Below are 18581 nucleotides of genomic sequence, written 5' to 3' on the forward strand. Positions count from 1 at the left end.
ATCAAGGACAGGAATTCACTTAAGTTAACGTAAGCAAGAAAATAGCATTAGAAAAAATAATAGCATGAACGACAAACCAATCCCCAGGACCTGGTGGTTTCCACCCCAGGGTTTTAAAGGAAGTAAGTGAGGAAATTACAGCTGCTTCTGCCATAATCTTCCAAAGTTCTCTTGATTCAGGAATTGTCCCATTAGATTGGAAAATTGCAAATGTAATTCCATCATTTAAAAAAGGTAAGAGAGAGAAGCCAGGAAATGACAGACCTGTTAGTCTAACATTTGTTGTGGGGAAGTTATTGGAATTTATAATTAAGGACAGAGTGACTGAGCACTTACAGAAATTTGAGTTGATCAGAGAGAGAGCCATCATGGAGTTTAAAGGTCATGTCTAGTCATAGAATCATAGAAATTTACGGCACAGAAGGAGGCCATTCGGTCCATCATGTCGGTGCCGGCCAAAAAAGAGCTAACCAGCCTAATCCCACTTTCCAGCTCTTGGTCCGTAGTCCTGTAGGTTACTGGAGCCTCCACAGCCCTCTACCCCAGAGGGCTGTGGAGGCTCAGTCATTGGGTATATTCAAAACAGAAGTTGATAGATTTCTGACCAGTAAAGGCATCAAGGGATATGGCGATAGGGCCGGTGAATGGAGTTGAGGCAGAAGATCAGCCATGAGCTCATTGAATGGCAGAGCAGGCTCAAAGGGCCGAATGGCCTACTCCTGCTCCTATTTCTTATGTTCTTATGTTACGGAACTTCAAGTGCATAGCCAAGTACTAATGAACCTAAATGATTTTTTTTTGAGGAAGTAACTATATTAGTAGACAGAAGAATGTCTATGGATGTAGTTCATATGGACTTCCAGATGGTATTCAATAAGATTCCACATAAGAGATTGTTAGCAAAAATTAAAGCTCATGGAATTGAAGACAAATTATTGACCTGGTTAGGAGATTGGTTATGCGGTAGAAGACAAATAGTAGGGATAATGGGTATGTACACAAATTGGAAGGAAGTAACTAGTGGTGTCTCCCAGGGATCTACGCTGGGGCCTCAACTATTCACTATATTAATGACTTAGATAACACAATCGAGAGCCATATATCCAAGTTTGCCTATGACACAAAGATTGGTGGTATAGTAAGTAGTGTAGATGGGAGCATATAATTACAAAGAGACATTGATAAATTAAGTAAGTGAGCAAAACTGTGGCAGATGGATTTCAATGCTGGTAAGTGTGAGATCATCCATTTTGGACCAAAAAAATGGATAGATCTGAGTATTTTCTAAATGGTGAAAAGCTAGGAACAGTGGAGGTCCAAAGAGATTTAGGGATCCATGTACACAGATCACTAAAATGTAGTGGTCAGGTAGAAAAAATAATGTAAAAAGGCTAATTGAATGTTAGATTTTATAACTAGAGGGCTAGAATATAAAGGGGAGGAAATTTTGCTACAGTTATACAAGTCCCTGATTAGAACACATCTGGAGTGCTGTGTAAAGTTCTAGGTACTGCACCTTAGAAATTATATATTGGCCTTGGAAGGAGAGTGGTGCAGATTCACAAGAATATTACCAGGGTTCCAAGGCTTAAATTGAGGAGAGATTACATAAATTAGGCTTGTATTCCCTGGAATATAAAAGGTTAGGGGGTAATATGATTGAGGTATTTGGGAATTTGAAAGGAATTGATAGAGTAGATAATGAGAAACCTTTTCTGCTGGTGGGGGAATCTAGGACAAGAGGACATAGCCTTAAAATCAGAGCCAGGCCATTCAGGAGAGAAGCTAGGAAATGCTTCTTCATGCAAAGAGTGGTAGAAGTGTGGAACTCTTTCCCACAAAAAGCAGTAGATGGTATCTCAATTAATAATTTTAAATCTGAGATCAATAGATTTTTGCTAGCCAAGGGTATTAAGGGATATGGAGCCAAGGTGAGTAGATGGAGTTAGGTCACAGATCAGCCATGATCCCATTGAATGGTGGAACAGGCTCACGGGCTGAATGGCCAATTCCTGTTCCTATGTTCCTTTAAATCCCCAATGTTTAAATGTATCTCTTTTCCAAATCCTTTCTGTGGAAACATGGTCGAAAAATTCCAAAACATGACAGATCTATAGTAAAACCGCTACATTTGCTGGACTGATAAAACAACAGTTCAGACGTGGTTGTGTATGAGCAGATATGCACTGAGCTTTGAAGGAAGCTGGTAGCCTGTGGCCAGTATAACTTGATAAGTGCAACCGACACAGTATTCAATACAACTCACTCATGCTGACAGCTAAACTATAACATGGGCATAACCCAATTGATTGCTATTTTGCATAGGGGGACAGATCAGCATCTTCTCCTACAGGGCAACTATACCATAAAACAGTTGAGTTTTATTGGCCTTTCCAGGACATAGAGATAACAAATTGTTCACATGCAACTCCTCAGAATGCACATCTGTTCCAGAGTCAGTAAAAGGTTGTATAAACTTGTAGTTAGTCTGTGATGCAAATGAAATGATTAATTGTGGGTTTGCACATTTCTGGGGGTTCCAGCCACATTTTGTTCATTTTGTCCTATTGTTATTTTTCAGGGTTTCCAAGTAAGATGACAGCTGAGATTGGCTGTTAGGTGAGCAGGTATGTGTTTATGTGGAGTAATACGTTCAAACAAAATAAGACAAATTTCCTAAAACAACCTTCCTTAAATTTTATCAATAGATTTGGATTGAAACCATGGTTGATGATTCCTACTGCCTCTTCATCAAAACCCTGCAAACAAAAATTGCAGTGAAATACTTGTGCCACAAGGTGCAATACAGGATATACTTATACTGATAGATCAGAAGATCCTCTAAAGTACAGGCCTTATTGTGTCAGGCACAACAGGGAAAACAATACATTCTTAGCTGTTAGGGTCATTTTAACTTTCACCGATGATGTAAAGCAGGTGATATTGGATGTGCCTCCCAATGTACAGCATGCAAAATTTTCCTTTCCTTTTGAAGACAACAGAGAAGAAGATGGGGCAGGGAGTATAATGGGCTTCCCCTCCAATATCACCTGTTTTACAGCATCGCCGAAAGATAAAATTACTCCCAACAACTCCATATACCTTTCTAAAGAAGAATGACTTGTTATCATATAACAGGGACAGGTATTTCAAAACCAAAATGTTGGTGCTCCCCATCATGTTCATGCACCAATATTAGACACATCGGATTTTGGAAAGTTGTCTTAATTTCTATCACCATATATGTTTTCTTGTGCACCATTTTGGGGACTAGGTTTTGTGTTAACAATTATTGCTGAACTATTTTAAGTCCTATCACTGGCATATTTGACCAGTGTGTATCATCTGCTGACGATGTCTTCATGTGCATGGCTTGATCAGTAATTTTATTACATTCCTTATAGCAACTCTAGAGGATTTTCTCTAATATTCCATAATCCCTCAAACGTTTCTAGGACAAATTAAACATGATGTTAATCTGCAATCCTTTGTTAAAGATTTTAATGAAACTAACGCATATGACTATCTGATTAAAACTGTCTGACAAAATCACTTCAAAAATCCTTTTCTGCACTTTTTAAGGAGGCACTGTATTCATGAAAAAGTGTTTGCAGACAAAAAAAGGTTTGCAAAACACATTAGGCATCACAACACAACACCTCTTCACTTATATACAATGGGCTGGATTTTCCTGGCTCTCACCCACATGGTGCAGGGGGACCCGGGAGACAGCGGGAAACTCGGAAGTTCGGGTTTCCCAGCACGCTGTGAAGTTTTAACAAAATAACAATAGAAAATGCTGGAAAAACTCAGCAGGCCAGGCAACATCCGTGGAGAGAAAATAGAGTCAACGTTTCGGGTGAACCCTTTGTCAAGACTAAAGAAGCACAGGAAATGAAATAGATTAAGAGGCCAGGCTGGGAGAGAACAAAAGAGAAGTGAAGAGACATTAAGAGGTATTTGTTGTGTATGTAACCTGTTCCACCTTAAGAGAGCTTAAGCCTGTTCCACCTTAAGAGATGTACTACTTTCTCAGGCTGCTGTAGACGTAATACCGGGGGTGAACACACCGGTATATAAGCACTGTGCAGTAATCTTGTATTCAGTGTAGTCCCTACCTCCAACCAGTAAAGACCTGTTTTATTGTTACTGATTAAGTCTGAGTATTAATTACTTGAACAACTCACAGACTCAACACTGGTGACGAGTCAGGTTCTTACCCTGCGGCAGTTATTCCACGGTGGCTTCGTCCACAGACAGGACGTTGAAGAGAGGTTTCAAATCTCACCACCCCACTGGAAGCGACAGGCATTAGGACCCTGAAGCCTCCATCAGCGACTGAAAACTGGAGGACAGAAGACATCCTGCAGCTTCTTTTTCAACCTCGGTGGTGGGTAAGCCAAGCAGCGTTGGCTGCAAAGACAGGGCTGGGGGAAGTCGGAGGTAGAAGGGCCATCAATCGCAATCCCTGATAAGGGCCGCACTCGGGCTGAAAGGCGCAGCGTCGGCAGACACTGAAGGCGCCAGAGCCGCGGTGAAAAGCGCGGGCCATCGATCGCGGCGGAGATAAGGGCCGCACTCGGGGCTGAAGGGAGACAGCGTCGGGGGACGGGTGAAGACCGCCAAGCGCGGGAAAACCGCCATTTTGTGGGCGGAGGACGGCGGCAAGAGCGGGAAGCCGCCATCTTGGATAGCAGTAAAAAAAAAAAAAAATCTGAGAAATTGCAAATCTGATAAAGTACTACAATGCCTAAACACGGGAATATTAGCAACTTTGATAGTGACATCGAAGATTGGGCCATATATGTTGAACGAGTTAAAAATTATTGTAAGGCCAATAAAATTCGTGAGGCTGATAAAGCACTAACATTATTAAATTTAATGGGTGCGAAGACATACGGGCAATTGAAACACCTGTTATCACCAGATGAACCGGCGGATAAGACGTTCGATGAGATTGTTACTGTCCTGAAAGATCATCTAAACCCCACGCCGCTGATGCTAGCGGAACGATTTAAATTTTACGACAGAAGGCAGCTACAGCATGAAAGCAATGCTGAATATTTGCTGGAATTGCGTAAATTAGCGAAATATTGCCAGTTTGGAACGGGACTGACAGATGCACTACGAGACAAATTTGTGTGTGGTTTATTTAAACAAGATACACAAAAGCGACTGCTCGAGGAGAATGAGCTGACGCTTGAGAAGGCGGTCACTATGGCAGCAGCACACGAAGCCGCAGCGAGAGGCACGGCAGTAATGCAGCTACGGTCACCGGAGCTCAGTGCAAACAAATTGGAGTGGAGTTCTGGCAAATGTTATCGTTGTGGAAAGACAACGCATGATCAGAACCAGTGTTGGTTTAAAAACCAAGAATGTAGAACTTGTGGTAGGCTTGGACATATAGCTAGAGTATGCAGGTCAGCGAAGAAGACCAGCAACAAGAAGTCACCGCAAGGGAAATACGCAAAGGTACACAAGGTGGCCGAACAGGAGTCCGATTCAGACGCAAGCAGTATTGAACTGGCTAGCTTAAGGGTACTCAACGTTGGTAAGGGTGCAGACCTCCAGACAATTTGGGTTACTCTTCAGATAGAAGGAGTCCAAGTAAAAATGGAATTGGACACTGGATCGGCATTGTCGGTCATGAATAAGAAAGATTACAGAAGGTTATTCCAACATATTCCCCTACAGGATACGGAGATTATATTGACAACCTACACGGGGCAGAGAGTGTACCCCATCGGGACAATAAAGGTTGCAGTGGCCAACAAGGGTGAAGGAAGTCAAATAATGGACTTATATGTGCTACCGGAGGGAGGTCCACCACTACTAGGCCGGGAGTGGTTTAGAAACATAAATATGGACTGGCATTCGCTAAAAGCCATAAAGAGTGAGAACTCGGTGCAGATAATCAGCCCAGACTCTAGAACTGATGATGGTAAGACCAACCCATGTGCAAAAGACAAAGTTTCAGCACAGAATTCCACTGAGCAACAACAACATAGTTTAACAGAGAATTCTGAGTCTGTCAAGTCTACTGATATGCACATTTTTGAGGGACACTGGGCTCGAACTCAACTCCATTTCAAACTACAACAGCAATTAGAACAAATGATTCGCCGTTTTGAGCAAGAGATGAATGAAATAAAAAAGTTCTTTGTTACAGAGTGGGAGAATCTGGAAAGGCAACAGAAGCAACTGATGGAGAAAATGGAGCAGGAGCACACCAACCATCTGCGCGAGGAGGCCGAACGAATCAAAGCTGATTCAGGTTCTGAAGGTGCGTGCCATAATCTGGTGTCAGAAGAGTTAACGGTCAGCCAACTCCTTCATATGCTGAGGGACAAGACTCTGAAATGGGAAAAACTTGAACACGAGCTGCGATCTTCAAAGGAAAAGGGTTCGGAGCTCTCAAAAGTCATTGAGATGGCTGATGTGACGACACAGACTGAAACGACTGCAACAGAGCAGCCATTGGATGCCAAAAGTACGCTGACTCACGTCAATGTAGAACAACAGACCGCTGAAACAGCTGCTCCGGTAGAGGGATTGCATAGTCCAATCAATCAATCTCCAAAGGAAGTTGAAGTATTAAAATCACAAATGAGGTCACTAGTAAACGACTTGCTGAAAGCCCAGAAAAAGCTGGATGCAGAGGTACACATGAAGAAGTCTCTTCAGGAAAGATATCTGGATTTGGAACAAGAGCTGGCTAACGTCCAGCTGGGTATGGAGGAAATAGACGACCCTCTCGCTGACCTGTCGGACGACTCCGAATATTACTATGTCCTGTCCTGCCCAACTTGTAACTTCGACTCCCACCATACAGAAATCATGGAGGAGCACCGAAAGTCTACGGAACATCGGGAGAAGGTGGCTCTACTATGAAAAAAGGAGGAAGAGAAGGAGGAACTGCGCATGCAGCTGGCAGCTGTGGCAGCTGACAATGGAGCCCAGAGAGTCTCCAAGAAGCAGAAAAGGAAAAGTAAAAAAAGAAGATGACCCATCTGAACCATTATCACCTCGACCAGATCACACACGTGGTCCCTCCGAACGGAGCCAAATCAGTTCGGAAGTTCAAGCTGTTAAATCCATGAAAGGACTATTGAATGAGTAACGTGAACCGACTACACCATAGAGATTGAATCTGTGAACTGTTTTCCGCAGAGACTGAATCTGTGATATGTTACGTTAAACATGAAGTTATATATGTATATATGTTATTACGTTATGTTAAATGGGGGGGATGACTATAAAGCTAAGAAGGGAGGAGTGTTGTGTATGTAACCTGTTCCACCTTAAGAGAGCTTAAGCCTGTTCCACCTTAAGAGATGTACTACTTTCTCAGGCTGCTGTAGACGTAATACCGGGGGTGAACACACCGGTATATAAGCACTGTGCAGTAATCTTGTATTCAGTGTAGTCCCTACCTCCAACCAGTAAAGACCTGTTTTATTGTTACTGATTAAGTCTGAATATTAATTACTTGAACAACTCACAGACTTAACAGTATTCAAAACGAGACGAGATGGTGATAGGACTAGTGGAGACAAAAGACGGCTCTAGATTAAGTGTGAAATGCGCTGGCAGAATGAGAGACAGCTGTCATGTGGGAGAGAGAGAAAAAAAAAAGAAAGGCGGGGGGAAGGCCAAAACAAAGATGTGGATAAAAAATATAAGTAAAAATGTAATAGGGGCCGAGGTTACGATCTGAAATTGTTGAACTCGATATTGAGTCCGGAAGGCTGTAAAGTGCCTAATCGGAAGATGAGGTGCTGTTCCTCGAGTTTACGCTGAGCGTCCGTGGAACAATGCAAGAGGCCAAGGACGGTGAGGTCCGAGTGGGAATGGGGCGGTGAATTAAAATGACAGGCGACCGGAAGCTCGGGGTCACCCTTACGGACTGAATGGAGGTGTTCCGCAAAGCGGTCACCCAATCTGCATTTGGTCTCCCCAGTGTAGAGGAGACCGCATCGTGAGCAGCGAATATAGTATACTAGATTGCAAGAAGTACAAGTAAATCGCTGTTTCACCTGGAAGGGGTGTTTGGGGCTCTGGGCAGTGGGAAGGGGGGAGGTATAAGGGCAGGTGTTACATCTCCTGCATTTGCACAGGAAGGTGCCAGGTGAAGGGGAAGGGTGCTGGGGGTGATAGAGGAGTGAAGTAGGGTGTCTCGGAGGGAGCGGTCCCTACGGAATGCTGAAAGGGGAGGGGAGGGGAAGATGCGTTTGGTGGTGGGATCACTTTGGAGGTGGCAGAAATGGCGGAGGATGATCCGTTGAATGTGGAGGCTGGTGAGGTGAAAGGTGAGGACAAGGGGAACCCTATCGTGGTTCCGGGAGGGAGGGGCAGGGGTGAGGGCAGAAGTGCGGGAGATAGAACGGACACGGTCGAGGGCCGTGTCAACCACAGTAGAGGGGAATCCTCGGTTGAGGAAAAAGGAAGACATGTCGGTGGAAGGTGGCATTGTCGGAGCAGATGCGGCGGAGACGGAGAAACTGGGAGAATGGAATAGAGTCATTACAGGAGGCAGGGTGGGAGGAAGTGTAGTCCAGGTAGCTGTGGGAGTCAGTGGGCTTGTAGTGAATGTTGGTCAATAACCTATCCCCAGAGATGGAGACGGAGAAGTCGAGGAAGGGAAGGGAAGAGTCAGAGATGGATCATGTGAAAGTGAGGGAAGGGTGGAAATTGGAGGCAAAGTGAATGAAATTGTCTAGTTCAGGGCGAGAGCAGGAAACGGCACCGATACTTTCATCAATGTATCGGAAAAAGAGGTGAGGGAGGGGACCCGAGTAGGACTGGAACAAAGAGTGTTCCACATATCCCATGAAAAGGCAGGCATAGCTAGGACCCATGCGGGTACCCATAGCAACACCTTTGATTTGGAGGAAATGAGTGGAGTCAAAGGAGAAGTTGTTCAATGTGAGAACAAGTTCAGCCAGGCGGAGGAGGGTAGTGGTGGATGAGGACTGGTTGGGCCTCTGTTTAAGGAAGAAGCGGAGCACCCTCAGGCCATCCTGGTGGGGGATGGAGGTGTAGACGGATTGTACGTCCATGGTGAAAAGGAAGCGGTTGGGGCCAGGAAACTGGAAACTGTTAAAGTGGCGGAGGGCGTCCGAAGAGTCGCGGATGTAGGTGGTGTTGAGTCTGTGCTTTCAAATGTAGTTATGCTGAATAACTGGACACAGACTACAGAATACTTAAACAGGTCTTTAGTAACTGAGGGTCAGGGCTGAACTGAAATACACTTTGCTCCACAGGGTTTATATACCAGTGTGGTCACCACCGGTACTACAATGTACAGGAGCCATCAGAAAGTAGTCCGTCACCTTAAGGTATCCTCTTAAGGTGGTACAGGTTACATACACTGCAGGTGGGAAGAGACTGGACAAGGGGAGAAAAGATAGAGTCGAGATAGGAAGAGATATGTTCCGTGGGGCAAGAACAGGCTGAAACGATGGGTCTACCAGGGCAGTCCTGTTTGTGGATCTTGGGAAGGAGGTAGAAGCAGGCTGTGCGGGGTTGGGGAACTATGAGGTTGGTGGCCACGGGGGGAAGATCTCCAGAGGAGATGAGGTCAGTGACAGTCTTGGAAACGGTGGTTTGATGTTCGGTAGTGGGGTCATGGTCCAGGTGGAGGTAGGAGGAGGTGTCGGAGAGTTAGCGTTCAGCTTCCGCTAGGTAGAGGTCAGTTCGCCAAACAACAACAGCACCACCCTTGTCAGCAGGTTTAATGACAATGTCAGGGTTGGATCTAAGAGAATGGAGTGCTGCAAGTTCAGAGGGAGGTAGGTTGGAGTGAGTGAGGGGAGCAGAGAAATGGAGACGGCCGATGTCACGGTGGCAGTTAGCGATGAAAAGATCTAGAGAGGGTAAGAGGCCAGGGGGAGGGGTCCAGGTAGAACGGGAATTCTGAAAGCGGGAGAAAGGGTCAGCCGTGTGGGGGGAAGACTCCTGGCCAGAGAAGTGGGCACGGAGACGAAGGAGGCGGAAAAAGAGCTCAACATCGTGCCGAGCTCGAAATTCATTGAGGTGGGGGCGTAATGGGATGAAGCTCAGGGCCTTTGCTAAGGACTGATCGTTTGGGGTCAGAGAGGAGAAGGTCAGAGGGGATAGTGAAAACGCGGCAGGGGGTGGGATTGGGAGAAGGGGGGTCAGAGGAAAGTGAAGGGGAAGAAGGTCCACTTGGAGCAGCGGGGAGCAGCGAGGAGGAGCCCGGCTTAAAAACCGGCGGCAGTTGCGAGGCCCGACCACTTGGAGGAGCCCAGCTTAAAAACCGGCGGCAGTTGCGAGGCCCGACCACTTGGAGCAGCGGGGAGCAGCGAGGAGGAGCCCGGCTTAAAAACCGGCGGCAGTTGCGAGGCCCGACCACTTGGAGCAGCGGGGAGCAGCGAGGAGGAGCCCGGCTTAAAAACCGGCGGCAGTTGCGAGGCCCGACCACTTGGAGGAGCCCGGCTTAAAAACCGGCGGCAGTTGCGAGGCCCGACCACTTGGAGCAGCGGGGAGCAGCGAGGAGGAGCCCGGCTTAAAAACCGGCGGCAGTTGCGAGGCCCGACCACTCGGAGCAGCGGGGAGCAGCGAGGAGGAGCCCGGCTTAAAAACCGGCGGCAGTTGTGAGGCTTACCAAATCAACAGCAGAGGAGAGAGGTAAAAAGTAATCAGAGTGTGACGTCACCAGGGAGCAGGTAAGTGATTGGATGGTGAGTATTTCTCTTTTTTAAACTTTAACTCTGTAGTTTATAGTTACTAGGGTCTTTTCGAGTGTAGAAGGGACTGTTGGTAGACAGCTGGGGCAGTCGGGAGAGCAGGAGGCCAGTAACTGGTGAGTTTAAAAGCTCACCTTTCGCGGGCTTTTTCTTTCACAGCTGGTGCAGTCGGGAGAGCAGGAGGCCAGTAACTGGTGAGTTTAAAAGCTCACCTTTCGGGGGCTTTTTCTTTCACAGCTGGGGCAGTCGGGAGAGCAGGAGGCCAGTAACTGGTGAGTTTAAAAGCTCACCTTTCGGGGGCTTTTTCTTTCACAGCTGGGGCAGTCGGGAGAGCAGGAGGCCAGTAACTGGTGAGTTTAAAAGCTCACCTTTCGCGGGCTTTTTCTTTCACAGCTGGTGCAGTCGGGAGAGCAGGAGGCCAGTAACTGGTGAGTTTAAAAGCCCACCTTTCGGGGGCTTTTTCTTTCACAGCTGGGGCAGTCGGGAGAGCAGGAGGCCAGTAACTGGTGAGTTTAAAAGCTCACCTTTCGCGGGCTTTTTCTTTCACAGCTGGTGCAGTCGGGAGAGCAGGAGGCCAGTAACTCTTATATAGGTGGAGCTGTTGCTAAACCCGAAACACTACAGTGTAGTGTCTCCCACCCTTCCACCTCCTCTAACCTTTTAGGGGTTAGGGGAAGTTGAAAAGGTAGGTTCAATTTATTTTATTTCAGGAGCCTAACCTAGGTGGAAAAGGTTCCAGGACAGGAGGCGGCAGTGAAAATACAACACCAGAAAACAGGTAGGTGACTGGTTGGTGAGTACTTTCACAAACTTATTCTAAGTAGAATTCAATAATTAAGCTAAATCGTAGTAAATAAAAGGGTATTGTAAGGGTTAAGTCATGGAAGGGCAGCTCGGACCCGTGTCATGCTCCTCCTGTGCCATGTGGGAAATCAGGGACACTGTCCCTGACAACTATGTGTGCAGGAAGTGTGTCCAGCTGCAGCTCCTAGCGGACCGCATGGCGGCGCTGGAGCTGCGAATGGACTCACTCTGGAGCATACGCGATGCTGAGGATGTTGTGGATAGCACATTCAGTGAGTTGGTCACACCGCAGGTAAAGGCTAGCTCAGACAGTAAATGGGTGACCAAAAGGCAGGGTAAAGGCAGGAAGGTAGTGCAGGAGTCACCTGCGGTCATCTCCCTCCAAAACAGGTTTACCGTTTTGGGTACTGTTGGGGGAGATGACTTATCAGGGGAAGGCACCAGCAGCCAGGTTCAGGGCACCATGACTGGCTCTGCTGCACAGAAGGGCGGGAAAAAGAGGGATAGGGCTACAGTGATAGGGGATTCAATTGTAAGGGGGATAGATAGGAGTTTCTGTGGCCGAGACCGAGACTCCAAGATGGTATGTTGCCTCCCTGGTGCAAGGGTCAAGGATGTCTCGGAGCGGGTGCAGAGCATTCTGAAGGGGGAGGGGGATCAGCCAGTTGTCGTGGTACATGTAGGTACCAACGATGTAGGTAAAAAGAGGGAGGAGGTCCTACAAGCTGAATTTAGGGAGTTAGGAGCTAAATTGAAAAGTAGGACCTCAAAGGTAGTAATCTCTGGATTGCTACCAGTGCCACGAGCTAATAAGTTTAGAGAGAGTAAGATAGATAAGCTAAATACGTGGCTTGAGCAGTGGTGCAAGGGAGAGGGATTTAAATTCTTGAGGCATTGGAACCAGTTCTTGGGGAGGAGTGACCTGTACCAAGGGGACGGTCTACACCTGAACTGTGAGGGAGCCGATGTCCTCGGGGTAATATTTTCTAGGGCGGTTCGGGAGGATTTAAACTAATTTGGCAGGGGGATGGGAACCTAGGTAGTGGAAAAGAGGGAAGTCATATGAAGTCAGAAATAGATGGTAGAAAGGTGAGAAGCAATAAGCAAAGGAGAGAAACACAAAGGGCCAAACTAATTCATAATGAGAGTGTGAAAAAAGCAAGCCTGAAGGCTTTGTATCTTAATGCTAGAAGCATTAGGAACAAGGTGGATGAATTAGTTGTGGAAATAGAGGTAAACAAGTATGATTTGATTGGGATTACAGAAACGTGGCTGCAGGGTGGGCAAGGCTGGGAACTTAACATCCAGGGATATACAATATTTAGGAAGGATCGGCAAAAAGGTAGGGGAGGTGGGGTAGCATTGCTGGTAAAGGAGGGGATTAATGCAATGGAAAGGAAGGATATTAACTCGGATGAAACGGAATCTGTATGGGTAGAAATGAGAAATAGCAAGGGGAGGAAAACGTTAGTGGGTGTGATATATAGGCCTCCAAATAGTAATATGGAGGTGAGGGAAGGCATAAAAAGGGAAATTAGAGAAGCGTGCGATAAGAGCACAGCTGTCATCATGGGTGACTTTAATTTACATATTGATTGGACTACCCAAATTAGTAAAAATTCTGAGGAGGAGGAATTCCTGGAATGTTTTCGGGACGGTTATCTGGACCAATATGTCGAGGAGCCGACTCGAGATCAGGCCATTTTAGACTGGGTATTGTGCAATGAGAAGGGACTTATCAGCAATCTTCTTGTACGAGGCCCCTTGGGTCAGAGCGATCATAATATGATCGAGCTCTCAGTCGAGATGGAGAGTGAGGAAATTGAATCAGAGACTAAGGTCCAGAACTTAAATAAAGGGAATTACGAGGGTATGAGACGGGAATTGGGTAAGATTGATTGGGTGGTGTTTCTGGGGGGATTGACAGTGGAGAGACAATGGCAAGCATTCAAAGATAGAATGGAAGAATTCCAGAACATGTTTATACCGGTTTGGCATAAAAATAAACCTAAAAAGGTGACTCAACCGTGGATAACGAGGGAAATTAGGGACAGCATAAAATCAAAAAAAAGGGCATATCAACTGGCAAAAAAAAGCACCAGACCGGAAGATTGGGGGCAGTACAGGATACAGCAAAAGAGGACAAAGGGATTAATCAGGAAGGGGAAAATAGAATACGAAAGTAAACTTGCAGCAAACATAAAGACAGACTGCAAAAGCTTTTATCGGTATATCAGGAGGAAAAGACTGGTAAAATCCCAAGTCGGTCCCTTGCAGTCCGATTTGGGAGAATATATAATGGAGAATAAGGAAATGGCAGACCAATTAAACTCATACTTTGGTTCTGTATTCACAAAGGAGGACACAAATAACCTCCCAGGAATATCGGCAAACATAGGGACTAATGAGAGGGAGGAGCTGACAGAAATTAGTATCTCTAGGGATATGGTGTTGGGTAAGTTGAGGGGACTGAAGGCCGACAAATCCCCGGGGCCTGATAAACTACATCCTAGGGTACTTAAGGAGGTGGCCCTGGAGATAGCAGATGCTCTAAGGATCATCTTCCGGAACTCCATTGACTCGGGAACAGTACCCGTGGATTGGAGGGTAGCTAATGTTACCCCAATATTTAAAAAGGGGGGTAGAGAGAAAGCAGGGAATTATAGACCAGTAAGCCTTACATCGGTTGTGGGCAAAATGCTAGAGTCCATTATTAAGGATAAAATAGCGGAGCACTTGACAAATGGGGAAAGGATCGGACAGAGTCAACATGGATTTACAAAGGGTAAATCGTGTTTGACTAATCTGCTGGAATTTTTTGAGGAAGTAACTGGTAAAATAGATGGGGGAGAGCCAGTGGATGTGGTGTACCTTGACTTCCAGAAAGCCTTCGATAAGGTTCCACACAAAAGATTATCATGCAAAATTAAGGCTCATGGGATTGGGGGCAAAGTATTAACGTGGATAGAGAACTGGCTGGCGGATAGAAAACAGAGAGTTGGAATAAACGGCTCGTTTTCGGAGTGGCAGGCAGTGACCAGCGGGGTGCCGCAAGGATCTGTCCTGGGACCCCAGCTGTTCACAATATATATAAATGATCTGGATCAGGGAATTGGATGCAATATTTCCAAATTCGCTGACGACACTAAACTAGGAGGAGGGGTGGGCTCTGATGAGGATGTCAGGAGGCTACAGTGCGATTTGGACAGGTTGGGGGAATGGGCGGATACGTGGCAGATGCACTATAATGTGGATAAATGCGAGGTTATCCACTTTGGGGGTAAAAACAGGAGGGTAGATTATTATCTAAATGGCAATAGATTGGGAGATGGGGAAGTGCAGAGGGACCTGGGTGTTCTTGTGCACCAGTCACTGAAGGAGAGCATGCAGGTGCAACAGGCGATTAAGAAGGCAAATGGTATGTTGGCCTTCATATCAAGGGGGTTCGAGTATAGGAATAGGGATACCTTACTACAGCTGTACAAGGTGCTGGTGAGACCGCATCTGGAGTATTGTGTACAGTTTTGGTCGCCCCATCTGCGGAAGGATGTTCTTGCCATGGAAAGAGTGCAACGGCGATTCACCAGGCTGATACCTGGAATGGCGGGAATGACCTACGAAGAGAGATTAAATAGTTTGGGCTTGTACTCACTGGAGTTTAGAAGATTGAGAGGGGATCTCATCGAAACATATAAAATTATGGCAGGCCTGGACAGGCTGAATTCAGAGAGAATGTTTCCAATGGCCGGGGAGCACAGAACCAGGGGCCACAGTCTAAAAATAGCGGGCAAATCATTTAAAACAGAGATGAGGAAGAATTTCTTCACTCAAAGAGTGGTGAGCCTGTGGAATTCCCTGCCACAGAGGGCTGTGAAGGCTAATTCAATAAATATTTTCAAGAGAGAATTGGCTATATTTCTGAAGGCTAAGGGGATTAAGGGTTACGGAGAAAAGGCGGGGACGGGGTACTGAACTGGTAAGATCAGCTATGATCTCAGACGAAGATCAGCCATGATCTCATTGAATGGCGGAGCAGGCTCGAAGGGCCGAATGGCCTACTCCTGTTCCTATCTCTATGTTTCTATGTTCCGGAGGGGTGTTGGTGTCCAAGAGTTGATGAAGCTTGCGATCCTTGACATCGGAAAGGAAGAAAAAAAGTTTTTTGTTGAAGCGTCGGATGAGTCGAAGGATGAAATGGAACTGTGGACCCAGACAGCTTTGAGATAGAGTGCGTCGGTGCTGCTGAAGAGAGAGGTCGAGAGTGTTCATGTGGTGCCGCATGGCGTTGCGCATGGATCTCAAGATGCGGCGAGAGCAGTACTTCGAGGAACGATGAATATCTTGGAGATATTTGTAATCCTGGGTGGATCCAAAACACGAAGGGTGGAAGTTTAGTTGGAATCCACGTGGAATAAGTCGGAACCGGAGACGGTTGCTGAGGAAAATGATGTGGCTGTGAAACCGAGTCTTGGCAGATACCTGATCAAACACGAGAAGGGAAACTGAAAGTAATGAAGATGAACAAGGTTGATGAGACAAACGGAGATCCCGTCGAAGAGAAAAGCAGAACTTATTCAAGGTAGGCATTCCTAGAAGAGGTGTCGCAGTGAACCAAACACTAGTACGATAGCAAAATACTGCAGATGCTGGAAATCCGAAATAACAAAAGAAAATGCTGGAAAAACTGGAAAATTTCATTTCCTGCGCTTCTTTAGTCTTGACAAAGGGTTTTGACTCGAAACGTTGACTCTGTTTTCTCTCCACGGATGTTGCCTGGCCTGCTGAGTTTTTCCAGCATTTTCTGTTGTTATTTCAGATTTCCAGCATCTGCAGTATTTTGCTATCGTGAAGTATTAACAGGCTGGCTTCCAGTCATGCGGTGAATGCAGAGAAGGAGGCTGCAGGACCAGGTAAGTGCTGGGCCCAGGATGGTGTGTGGCGGGGTGGGGGGGTTCAGATCCTCGACCCCCGACCCAAGTCGCGAACCCAGGGAGGTGGTGTTCCAAGCCCAGGGGGGATTCGATCCCAGGGGGGTCTGAACCCCGACCCCGGGGAGTGCCAGGCTGATGGTGGGGGAGCTTGTGGGGGGGGCTGGGACGATGCACTCCTGCTCCTCCCGGTCCACAAGGATTGCTCCCCAAGGCTGAGGCCACCTTGTTGCAGCCACTGGGAATCCTGAGCCCCGGGATCCCCGGCCGCCTGCAGTAAAACCGACAAAACAGGTTAAAGGAGAGGCTTCAGGCCTCATTATAATATTTAAATTACCACCCTGTCTCTTGGCAGTGGGTTGGCCGCCTGCCCCCCTGTCCCGCCTGAGTGAAAGGTGAAAGTGGGCTAGTTGGAGGCGGGTTTGGGTTCACATTTCTTTCCAACTTTCACATCCCCCCCCACCACACCTCCAACCCAACCATTCTTACCTCTGAAGATTCCAGCCAATATTATCATGGCATGACTACTGTCGGCTTTCTCCCTCCTAAACAATAAAAAGATTTTCTGTGAAATTAGTGTCGCTTTAAATTATCTATTTTTTAACGGTGTGAGTTCACTTTTTTCATCGGGAATCTGCACCTTTCCTATAGACAGAACCAAGTGTTGCAATAATGACATAACTGATGGTCTAACCTCAAAATATCAAGACCACTGATTGATAATAGACTCACCATTGATAATAGAGAAATTGCAGATACAGAAGTTTCTCGAACCACATCCAGAGACTTCTGGCAATCAGCCAAATCACACATTCTGCAGTACCGCAACAAAATAAGAGATCCTACAGCGATCTAAAGTAGTTTAATTGTTGCTTGTCACCCTGCTTGTTGAATGCTGTCAAAGTTTTTTATAATAGCGTTGCATAGAGTCTACAGCACAGAAACAGACCATTCGGCCCAACTGGTCGATGCCGGTGTTTATGCACAACACGAGCCTTCTCCCACCCTCTTCATCTCATCCCATCAACATATCCTTCTATTCCTTTCTCCCTCATGTGCTTATCTAGTTTCCCCTTAGATGCATCTCTGCTATTCACCTCAACCACAACTCAGATTTATATAGCGACTTTAACTGAGTAAAAGTCAGAGGTTCCTAGAGAGCAAATAATACAAATGACAACAGAGAAGGTCATAGACTTAGGTAGCAGTGGGGAAATTAAAAACCAGAGCATGTCAGGAAGGGGCAGAAGGTATGGAGTAAAAGGTAAAGTAATAAAAAGGGCAAAAGCAGGAACTAAGTGTCACAAAACATCTTTGAAAGTTCTCTATCTGAATGCACGTAGCATTCGTAACAAAATAGATGAGTTAATGGCACAAATAACTACATATGGGTATGATCTTGTGGCCATTACAGAAACATGGCTGCAGGGTGACAATGCCTGGGAATTAAACATACCAGGTTATTTAACGATCAGGAAGGACAGGCAGGAAGGAAGGGGAGGTGGGGTGGCTATGTTAATAAAGGAAGGAATCACTGTAATACAGAGAAATGATATTGGGTCAAAAGATCAGGACAATGAAACAGTTTGGGTGGAGGTAAGGAATAATAAGGGGAAAAAAACACTAGTGGGCGTAGTCTATAGGCCGCCGAACTGTGGCAACTCTGTTGGACGGAGTATCAATCAGGAAATAGTTGAGGCTTGTAATAAGGGAACAGCTATAATTATGGGGGATTTTAACTATCATATTAATTGGACAAATCAAATTGGGCAGGGCTGCCTTGAGGATGAGTTCACTGAGTGTATTAGGGATGGGTTTCTTGAGCAGTATGTAACTGAACCGACCAGGGGGCAGGCAACCTTAGATCTGGTCCTGTGTAACGAGACAGGATTAATTAAAAATGTCCTAGTAAAGGATCCCCTTGGAATGAGTGACCATAACATGGTTGAATTCCATATTCAATTAGAGGGTGAGAAGGTTGGATCTCAAACAAGCGTGCTAAGCTTGAATAAAGGAGACTATGAAGGTATGAGAGCAGAATTGAGTAGAGTGGATTGGGAAAATAGATTAAAGGGTAAGACGATACATGATCAGTGGTGTACATTTAAGGAGTTATTTTACAACTTCCAAAAAATATATA

This window comes from Somniosus microcephalus, chromosome 9 (genome assembly GCF_052327205.1).
Source record: "Somniosus microcephalus isolate GS21.2 chromosome 9, FLI_Smic_1.0, whole genome shotgun sequence".
NCBI lineage: Eukaryota > Metazoa > Chordata > Chondrichthyes > Squaliformes > Somniosidae > Somniosus > Somniosus microcephalus.